Raw genomic sequence first — 9717 nt, forward strand, 5'->3', positions numbered from 1 at the left:
GGGCCGGGGGGGCAGCAAGGGGCAGCAACGCCCGTTGCCAGAGCGCGGCTCAGGCCGATCTGAGCAAACGGGGGGAAAAATGGTCTGAGGGATGGGGGGCGAGGCTCCCCAGCACCAGCCCCGCAGCCAGAAACACACCTTTGGGGAGCCCCAAACGCCCCGTCCCCTGGGCAGCCCCGGGCACGGAGGTCCTCCACGCGCCGAGCGCCACGGTGGGATTTACCGCCTCCAACGCTCAGATTTACTTTGTATTTTCTTCAGAACTGCACGCTCTTTACATCCAGATTTGGGGAAGCAGGAGTTCCCCGAGGGCAGGCTCAGGAGCAGGGAGAGGCCGGCACAGCGGCCGGAGGCTGCTGCACCATCGCTGCCTCCTTCCCCTTCCCAAATACCTCTTGCACAACGCGATGCAGAGACAAGGCCCGCGTTCTGCGGCGCTTGCGGCGACGTTTCCGTTACCTACCTTGCAATAACAGCGATTACGCTGAATATAGGTCACAAATGATTTTTGTTGAATATTCAGCAGCTTGAATCAGAAAACAGTCACATACAAATGACGGTTTTCCTGCCTCCTCTGTGTAACGGCTACAGATTTCCTGCCGATGCGCCAGGCAGCGATAGCAGGACGATACAAGATGCTCATTAGCCAACGTCAAAACATCAGAGCTTCAGCGTATCCCACACTGAAGAGCAACCCTGACCAGGGAGGAAAGCACCGCTTTGCTGCAGACATGCATTTATCCCAGGATCTAGTTTTCTTCATAGCTTTTAAAAGAAAGGCTGTTTCAATAACCTAATGCAGGGCTGCTGGGCTCCATCCTCTGAGGTGCCCAGTACCTTCCTACCCGCTGCTTCCCCTCAGCCTTCCCGAGCTGCCGGGGCCCTCACGGCACATGAGCTGACATACGGAAGGGGCCCCGTTGTCAAACAAGGATCCCAAATGTAACCCTGGCCCCTCTTGAGTCAACGAGTTTGGATGCCCAAATGAGCAGAGGCAGGATTTCACGCCGCCTGCCCGGGGCTGCCCTGCCCACGGCACAGTGGAGAAACCCCGAAGCGCAGGAGACCCTCCGCTCCCCCGGCCGGGGGTCCCCGTGGGGCGTTGCCTGCCTGGCTCTGCCCCGCACCGCAGGATGGCAAAGCATCGCCGGTGGGTGGGAAGTCGCTGCTGTTGAGAGCTGGCGTTGCCAGCTCCAAGGAGGAGTTGGATGATGTTTAACTGTGATTTAAAAAAAAAAGAAACAAGAAAAAAAAGAAGCAACAAAGAGCAACCCCACGCTACGATTTGAAATGAGAATGTGTCTGCTCGTAGTTCAGTGCAACTGCTGGTTATTGCTGCTATCTATAATTACGGACTGCTTTTCACCCCTCGAGGTTCAGCTTTCTTCCCCACCAGCCTTCCGAGTGCAGTCGTTTATCCTTCCCGCGTTCGCAGATGCCCTTTGGACCTGTTCTCCCTTCGCCTCACAAACTCCTCAGGGCACACCAGGGTCTGACCAGCCGCAGGACATTCGCAGACGAGACCTTCAGCCCTGCCAGGTTCCAACAAGAAGTGCTAAAGGTGCATTTGGAAACGGCACAAAGCTCCCGTTCGCCCTCTCCGCTGCCTGCCCGGTGCTCTCGCCTTAGCACAGAGCTGCGCTCCCGGCAGGGAAGGAGCAGGAGCACAAACGATGATGCTCCACGCGCCGCCGAGCCGAGGGGCTTGGATGGAAGCCCATGTTTGAGGGCTCCTAAAGGGAAAGCAGCTTCTCCGTGACAGCGTTTTGGCAAAAACAGTGTTATTTAAATACAACAGTTTCTTCAGTCAAAGTAAATAATAATTAAGTAAACCCAATTAAAATCAGGAACGCTCCAAAATATTCTCAGAAGCGTCTGAGCGTTTGACTCGGCTCCTCGTGGGAGCAGCGCGGGCTCGTGTCAGCGCGGAGGACTCGGTGGGCAGGAGACGCGGCCACCGAGCACCGGGGCTGGGCACGGGCCCTCGGCCGGAGGGTTGGGGCTGCGGGTGGGTCGGGGGTGCTTCTGCCTCCTCCCCTCCTCGGGGCTGCTGCCTGTCAGCCTGTCTCTGCTTCCAAGCGCGGTTTGCTCCTGGCCCTCAGGGTCGAGGACACAAACTCCCAACACGGGCAGCCTGAGCGTAGCCGGCAGACGAGCAGCTCTGGGGGCGCAGCCCCCCCCCCCGGCACCCACCTTTCAGGCTGCCCCAAGCCTGCGGGGCAGAGCCGGAGCTGCCCTGGCCGTCCCCTGGGGCTGGAGGGGTCCCACCCCTGCCCCGGGTTAGAAACAGAGATTTACAGGAATCAGCCGAAACACACAGGAAGGAATCCTGAATGCATCTGAAGACGGACCCCCGTGCACCCACCTCGGCCGGGCTCGGCTGCCGGGCTGGGGCTGCAGACGGGGCAGGGGAGGCTGCGAGGGCGCGCGCGTCCACGAGGCACACAGCACCGAGCAGGGCGTGCGCCAAACAGAACATAATTATACCTCGGCAGTGACTATTTTTTCACCACGTCCTCATTTCCACGCCGTCCTTAAAACAACGCAGCGTGTTTTCATCTGCGACACAGAGTATTTCATTTGCTCAGGCATCCTTTTGTCAAAAAGGCGCTCTCCTTTCATCGTCGTAATTATAATAATAATAAAAATAAAAGGAAATCAGGCTCTTTTTAAGGATGTCCTTAAAAAGCCCAGGCATTTTGGAGGGATGCCAAGGTGCTCCCTGAGCTGCGCTCAGAGCAGGACTGCGGGCAGGAAGCCTCCCGCCTCATTTAGTCTCTGCTTTGGTTCTCAGCCTGCAGAAAATTGATGAAGGCTGCTGGCTTGGCAACTGCAGACGTCAGATACGTTTGCAGACATCTTTATTTTTCCTGTGAAAACGTCACGATGCGTCTACGCCGATGGCAACGCTGAAAACACAACCAAATAAACCAATCCCACCGCCAGCCGATCCCAACCCAGCTACGGGGGCGATGCCCGAGCCGGCCGCCCCGCAGCCCTCGGGCAGGGCTGACCCGCGCCGCCGGGGACCACCGAGGGCACGGGCCGAGCCCCGAGCGGCAACCGGGCGCCGGGGTGGCAGACACCGCTCGCGGCCGGCAGCGCCACCGCGCAAAGGCAGACCGCGTTCAGTCCTCGCCTTTACCAATCAACAGTCAGCGAGCATGACAAATAATTGTTTGCAGCTGTCATTAGCCGAAAACAAGGCAAATCTGCATATGCTTAATCTTAATTAGGCAGACTTGGCAAGGAGCCCTTGCTCGTTGCTACCAAACAATCGTTTCGCTCACAAAAGGGCGACAAAGCCCAGGCGTGCGCGCTTACGCATGCATGAAATTTGGATGGGGAAAGCGCCCGCAGAAGCCTCATCCTGCCCCGGCCCCGCGGAGGGGTGATGGGGTGGGCGAGCGCCCGGCCAGAGCTGCCCCATCCCACCTCCCCCCGCCCGGCCCGGCCGGGATGCGCAACAGCGGAGCGGATATAAATTAAAGCTGAGGAATTTCGCCGCCGAACGCATCGTTGCTAATTATTCAACTCTCGTTTACCTCTCGAAGGAGCGGGCGTTGACGGACCTCGCGGAGGCATTTCCACTCGCGGAGGAGGATGAGGGCGTTTGGAGGCACCGGCCGGGGCGGGCTCTGCTGGATTAGGGCTTTGAATTTGTGAGCGAAGCCTTCGCTGCGCGGGGAGGGAAACCGGGTCACAGGCTCGGCAGCGAGCGCGGTCGGTCCCTCGTGCCGGGCGGTGACGTCAGCCCTGCCGAGCTGGGGCAGCGCCGGTGCCAGGCGTCCCCCGCAGCTCTGCAAAGGCAGCCGAAGCCCCGTAGTCCTGCCAGGCACCCCGTCCCTCCACGCAGCATCTTCCTCCTCATCACCGTCGTCATCGTCCTCCTCCAAAACCCTCCCGCCATCTCCCCCGCCCAGATGAGCCCGGCCCAACCCAACAGAGCGTTATTTTGCTGTTGCACGGACGATGGATACAGCCGCGATGGGTCTGGAAAGGCGTCGTCCCCACCGCGCTGCGGAGCTGGGGCTGCCTACGAGGGCGCCGAGGTTCACCCGGCAGCCGTCCTGCCGGCACCGCGTGCCCCGCACCCCCACCCCGGGCGGGCGCCGCCAACTCATCTGCCGCACGCACCGAGCCAACGTGAACGCTGCGGGAGCCCACGTGCAACACGGCGGCTCCGAGTCGCTGCCCTGCGCCCACGCGCTCTTACCCGCGAGCGGAGGCACCGACACCCCGCGCCCCCGTGGCGTGCCCGGCGGGGAGACGCTCGCCGGCGGAAGGAAGCGAGCCACCGAGGCGGGTTGAAGGTGTCACGCAGCATCTGGGAAGTCAGGCCAGGAACGGGAAAATATGTTTCCTGCAAAGAAACACTGCGCCGATGGGAAACAAAGAAGATGCCCCGGAGCAGCGCTGGGGGAGCACCTCCCCGGGATGAACAGAGACCCCGCGGGAGGGGGCTCGGCCCCTCCACGCCCCCGGCGCCCCGGTTTGCCTTTCCAGACCCGGCCGGTGGGAAGGGGGTGCCGGTGCCCGGCTGAGGCGGCCGGCGGGGTTGGTGCCATTGCCTTGTTTCCTTGTTGGTCTGGGCTTGGTTTTGTGCCAGAGAAGAGCCAAAAGCCAACGGGACTGAACATGGCTGGAGAAGCGGTGTTAACGCCGGGACGGGCTGCAGGTAAACGCTTGGAGAGACACCAAATACTTAGCAAAAAAATAAAAGCCCAGAAAGGTAGATTTTGGACAAAAGCAAGCTTGTTAATTTTATAAGCTGGTGCCCCCCTGGACAAGGCAACGAGGAAGCACCTGCGCCGGCTTTGCGGTGCCTGGTTTTATGCTTTATCAATTTACAGCGTATTCTACGCAGAGGGGAATTAAAATAAGGCTGGGAATCATCAAAACATTTCACTTTTAATTGAAATTGACTCCAAGATTATACATTAGGGAGGCTAAATGAAAGACATTACACCCAAGCAAACTGCTCTACCTGCTGTCTTTAAGAAAATACCAGCGCGTCAGCTCGCCGCGCGGCGCCGGCTCTGCGCGGGGATGGAGCAGCTGCGGGCAGGGCAGGGCGCTCGACAGACGCCAGCGAAACCTCACCAACGGCTTTAGTTCAGCAAAAAGGTTTGGATGTTTAAAGGAGAAACCTCCCGGAGCTTTAAATAACTGTAATTAATGTGTTCAGCGCGAGCGGTGTCAAAAACCAAGAAGTGACGGATAACGAGGAGCCCACGGCTTCCCCTCTTCGGCATCCAGAGAGAGAGAAACCCATCTGCAGACATTTAAAACATTAAATGTATTTTGGAAGAGACAGTGACTGCTGTATTATTTTATTCTGCCCTCACGTGTAATGTATTTTTCAGCTAGAAGGGAACAGATAAAGATAAATGCACGTTTCAGGAGTAAGAGCACATCGTTCAGATGCAGCTCGTCTGCAAGGACCACAGCTGCAGTAGAAAATAAACAAGAGATAAGGAAGAGGCATTATCTTCATAAAATATTTCCTATCAGATTATATTTACGAATAATTTGAGCACACCGATGGGGATTGGGGGGTCTGGACAATAGAAATAGATATGGGAAATAGAAAATAAGATGTGAAATTCATAACTGGAAGCAAAGACCGTGTCCTTTCTGAAGTTACAGGCTCACGCACATTAAATACCTGCCCCTCTCAGGGCACTGTGGGAATGGGAAAGTCTGAGCTGTTCCTCCTGTTCTTCACGTATTTGATTCTCTGGCATTATCACAAAAGATTTAATCAATATTGTTGCTGAAAATTGTATTTAAAAAAATAAAATAAAAACCTAGCACAGCAATATTTCATCCAGGTCTGTGAAAACAATTTAAAGTACTGGCTTAGATTCCGATCAAAATGTAAATTGTAACAAAAATCTTAATCGTTTGCAAAGAAAGACTTACAAAAAAACCCACGGCTCTTCCACCCACTCACGCTATAAGCATACGCATTTCAGGGGCTGGCTCTGCCCAGGCAGGTCAGCGCAGCGGTCACAAAGCTGGAGGTTTCTATTACCTCCACAGAGGAATTCTGCAAACCCAGGAATCGCTCACACAACGCAATTACACGGCCGCAAATGGGGCTAAACAGCTTAGAAATTAAACAGCGAATGGAAAAAAGCCCTAAAGTGTCCCAAACACAAAACTGATTGCAATTTTTAGCTTCGGTTCAAAAACCACTAACTTGATCCGGGGAGTTTTCCCAGCTCCAGGACCGATCGCAGGTAATTCCAGCAGCGTGTCGTGTGTGGGCGCGGGCAGGGGGGCTCCCGGCAGGGTGGGAGGAGGCTGCGTCTGCCCAGGACGGGCGAGATCAGCGGTCGAGTTGGCAAAACCAACGCCTTCTGTTCGCAAAACCTGCTGCATCGCGCCACGAGCCGGGCTTTGGGCGGGTAGTGGGTTTGCTCGGGGCCAGGGCGTGCATCCGGAGGTGCGGAGGGAGCAGAGGGACCCCCCCCACCGGCCGTGGGTGGGGGGCTGCTTCCTCAGCCAGGACTGGGGACCCTGCCTTGGTGGGTCACCTCTTAGACCATGGGCCGTAATTAGAAGCTGAGCAGTGTGACGAGGCGGCCCCGGGGCTTTTGCACCCTTGCCTCCTCCCTGGGGGCGGTGGGGGCCCAGAAGCGAGCCAGGGTGGGGGGGGCAGGGCTGCCACCAACCAGATCCCCCCACGGGGCTGGGACAAGAGCTCTGCCCCAGGAGCACCCTTCTCTCTGCCTCCATATCCAGCTCCATGCCGTGCTGCCAGCCCAGCCGGACCTCCCGGGGGCCGGTACCCTGGCACCCCACAGCCACCCTCCCAGCCGGAGCCCAGCTTCCCCGTGCGAGCCCTGGATTAATCGTCCTGGAGCTGGAGAGCAGGTGAATCCGTCCTCCAACCAGGCATGAGCTTTACTGCCTGTTTCTTGAACGAGTTAATCATTCATCAACCCCGGGCAGGGGTCCGGCTCCGCTCCCCTGCCCCAGCCGCGCCGGGACCCTCGCGCAGCGGAGCAGCTACGTGAGAGCGACGCTCCCAAAGCCGGCGGGGCCCCAATAGCTTCCACCAGCCCCCACCGCCGAGCGCTGCTCTCCCTTTTTAATTAGGGAGCCTCCTTCCCCTGAAAGGTGCACTCCCCCACCAGCTCACCCAGCATCCCCCAGCCCAGCGGGACTCCTGAAAGCTCCAGGCCTTGATTATCTCTTCCTTTTAATTAGTCTCATTCAGAGGTGTCGCCTCCTTCAACCTTGGGCTGCCTTTGCTTTCTCTTCCTGACCTGTTAACTGAACCCAGGGGGCAGCAGCTGCCCCCCCCCGCCCCGGGCTGGTGCCCACGAGGAGGTGGGTTTCCCTGCCAGGTCCCTCCTCACCAGCCACCGGCGCTGGAGCAGCCCCGGGGTGCGATCGCTGCCCAGACCCGGCCCCGCTCCCCGGCACCCCATGGCCAGCCCCGCGCCCTGCTCCGGCGGCTTTGCAGACGGAACGGCTTGACGGCTGCTGTATTCACGCAGGATCCGTGCCGAGCGGACGGCTAAGCGCACAACGTGGTTATTTTATATTAAAATTCTTCCTATGGAACCCAGTTCCAGGGCAACGGTGCAAAAAGCAAATCTCAGTCAATCCCATTTCAACATAAAACCCAGCCGCTAGCGAGCGAGCCCTTCAGCTTGCCAGGCAAGAATACGAGAAACAATTTGGCAACCGTTTCTTCAAAAGCCATGCTTTCTGCCTGGCGTTTAGGTTCAACCAGGAACTTCCAAAGAAGTTCAGTAACAAACGCTACAGTCCTGGAGGATACCAGGCTGCGTACAGAAACTAATCTCCATCGCCCTCCTTCCACAACCCCCAGTATTTGCTCTGATGATGAGCGGGGTGAGCTGCACGTCCAACCCCTTTAGGTTGGGCAGGCACGCGCTGCTTTTGCTATTTAAGAAAACCTGAAAGCTACTAAAGAATACACGACTGTGAGGGGCATCGAGCCCCGACAGCCAGATGCTTCTCACCCAGAGTAAACGTCAAGATTTTGTACACTGAGCCCCTCTTTAACCGGCTCTCAGCGTCAGGGTTGGCCTCTGCAGCTTACTCCGACCCGAGGACCTGGTCTTGCCGTTATTCAACCTGCAGGCAAGTTCCGTGCAGCCCCTCCGGTGGTTCTGGCTAAGCGGGGGCATTCGGGATTTCGCACCTTGCCATTTCTGTTCCAGTGATAAGTCAGTCATAGGCTCAAATTACTTGTTTCAGTCTTTGTTCCGGGGCAGATCAGGTGCCCAATACGTTTGTCTTCCCCACCTGTAAGGAAGGAACCCTCATGCCTCCCACAGCATCCCCCCGTGCCCACTGTTCACTTCGGCAGTTTCCCATCAGACAATACAACTTAGGCAACCGACCAACACCACCCCCCTCTTCACAATCACACCTACAAAACCCCATTTTGAATCAGAAAAAGCACTTGCAGAAGCTGTGAAGAACTCAGCTCACGTGCCCCCCGCCAGGCTGAGCTCCCAGACCTGCCTCGCGCTCAGCGCAGGAGGGTCTGCAGCCGCCGGCAGAATCCAGGCCAGCCCTTCGCCACCCTCACCGAGCATCGGCACTAAAGTCGACCCCAGGTTTCCCTTCCTGCACCTCAGGCTTAATACTGCCACGTCAAAGCTCAGGCTTAACGTGCCCGTGCCCCGCGGGCGCAGCGAGGCTGTCCCGGCTCCCTGCAAGCCCCTCGTCCCTGGCGGCGCAGGGAGCGCAGGGCTGCGAAGCTTCGGGCTGAGGGCACACACTCCAGCCCCCGGGCACGATCCCCTTGGTGTTCCAACACCGAGCAGCTTCGCAGGAGCCCAGGGCTGCCTCGGCGTGCCCCCCTGCAGCAGAGCCACCAGGGCTTGCGGAGACAGGGCCAGCTCCGGCCCTTGTTCTTCGGTTCGGCAACGACCGCTCTTCATCCCGTTACCTCCTGTGTGTTTATACGCTATAAAACATTCAGGCAAATTTGGATCAATAGTACCACAAGTACGTAAATACGTTCCGATCCTGTTCCCCTTTGAAGGCAGGCACGAGGTTTGCTCTTCAGTCACCCGAGACACAACGCCATCCCTCAGTTTAAAAAAAAAAAAGCACTTCGACTGGTACCTTTACCATTCAAGCAGAGTTTTACCCAAACATCGTGTAACACGCTCTTCTCTCCGGCCTGTGATCCTTGTCTTTTACTAAAGTGAATTCCCCTAAAGCCAGTTACAAACTTTTCTGGTGAAGGCTAAGGAAAGGCGTATTTGCCACTACTGTTCCCACCGTTACTCCTCTCTCCTTAAACAAGCGCTAGAAGCTCTTCCTTCCTGGCCTTTACTTTTAAAATGCAAAACAATTAGGGGTCCTAACTAAAATCCGCTGTGTCCTAGGTTTAATTTTCCCTCTACCCACGCACGACACCACCCTGCGCCTTACGCCCTCGCCTTCTTTTTCCCCAGCTCCTTTATTTCCGAGTCGTGGATGACAACCTGTCGCCCACCTCGGGGTAGCTCCTGTTGGGTCATTAAGATTTTCACGGCCCCTTCTTTCCCACCTGAGCTCTTCCAGCTTAAGAGCTGCTGCTGCCTCTCGGTACGCTCAAACCCTCAGCCGAAGGCGGGGGAGACGGGCTGGCCCTCGGGTTCTGCGGGCAGACGCAGGATCTGCGATCGATCGCTCGCCTTTAGCGGGCGGCCACGCGCTATTTGTTCCACACGGAAC

The sequence above is a fragment of the Phalacrocorax carbo genome, chromosome 10 (genome assembly GCF_963921805.1).
Source record: "Phalacrocorax carbo chromosome 10, bPhaCar2.1, whole genome shotgun sequence".
Classification (NCBI taxonomy): Eukaryota; Metazoa; Chordata; class Aves; order Suliformes; family Phalacrocoracidae; genus Phalacrocorax; species Phalacrocorax carbo.